This window comes from Gossypium hirsutum, chromosome A02 (assembly GCF_007990345.1).
Source record: "Gossypium hirsutum isolate 1008001.06 chromosome A02, Gossypium_hirsutum_v2.1, whole genome shotgun sequence".
Classification (NCBI taxonomy): domain Eukaryota; kingdom Viridiplantae; phylum Streptophyta; class Magnoliopsida; order Malvales; family Malvaceae; genus Gossypium; species Gossypium hirsutum.
This window is the reverse complement of record NC_053425.1, coordinates 64,685,088-64,686,203: the sequence shown is the minus strand read 5'-3', so window position 1 is coordinate 64,686,203 and position 1,116 is coordinate 64,685,088. Positions and strand designations below refer to the sequence as shown.

General features: G+C 39.5%; 1 non-coding gene across 1 annotated transcript; it reads right to left on the bottom strand.

The window, feature by feature from the left end:
- Nucleotides 1-501: 501 nt before the first annotated feature.
- Nucleotides 502-606, bottom strand: LOC121216373 (small nucleolar RNA R71). Its single transcript, XR_005912559.1, has one exon. It is a non-coding gene; the product is annotated as a small nucleolar RNA R71 (small nucleolar RNA).
- Between the last annotated feature and the right edge of the window lie 510 nt (nucleotides 607-1,116).

Here is a 1,116-nt window from a genome sequence, read left to right as displayed (position 1 = left end):
ACAGTTCACAGAAACCGAAGAGAAATAAGGTGAAGCTTACGATACACAGAAGAGCAAGAGGACGATACTTCAACCACAACCGAAGAGATGACTGAAAACCAAGAAAATCCGCTACCTCTTGGGATTGCTATAAAGCAGAATCCTGTTCTGCGCACTATGTATGATTATGCTAAACCTTATTTAATAGGAACTGAATTGAGCATAGCTGCAAATACTTTTGAACTGAAACCTAACACAATTCAAATGATACAGCAATTTGTTCAGTTTAATGGTTTGCAGGACGAAGATCCCAACGCTCACTTGGCAAACTTTTTGGAACTATGTGATACATTTAAAATTAATGGCATTTCTGATGACGCCATTCACCTTCGGTTATTCCCTTTTTCATTGAGAAACAAAGCTAAACAGTGGTTGAATTTGTTACCACAGGGGTCAATCACTACTTGGGAACAAATGAACGAAAAGATTTTATTAAAATATTTTTCACCAGCTAAAACGGTTAAATTACTAAAGATACTCTTCTTTTGTGCAGATGGATTTAGAAACACTCTACGATGCATGGGAGAGATACAATGACCTCTTGAAAAGATGCCCTCACCATGGGTTACCACTCTGGCTACAAGTTCAAACCTTTCATAATGGCCTGAATCCTTTGACTCGAAAAATGGTTGGCACAGCTAATGGCAGAACCATCAATGATAAGACACCTGAAGATGCCTATGAATTTATAGAGGAGATCTCACTGAATAACTATATGTGGCAAGTCATGAGGACAAAGCCAACGAAAACAATTGGCATTTATAACGTCGATTCAGTCACCATGCTCTCTAATCAGTAGAACTTTGAATAAGAAAATTGATGGTTTTCTTAGTTCTTCACAGGTTCACCAAGTAATGCAGTGCGAAGCAAGTGGAGGTGGATCAAGCAATTCAGAATACCCACCTTATGGCCACAACATAGAGAACGAGCAGTTAAATTACATGGGTAACAATCCTCGATCTCAAAACAATCCTTATAGCAATACTTACAATGCAGGTTGGAGGAACCACCCAAATTTTTCATGAGGAGGCCAAGGAAATCGGAGACCACCACCCCCTCCAGGCTTTCAGCAACCAC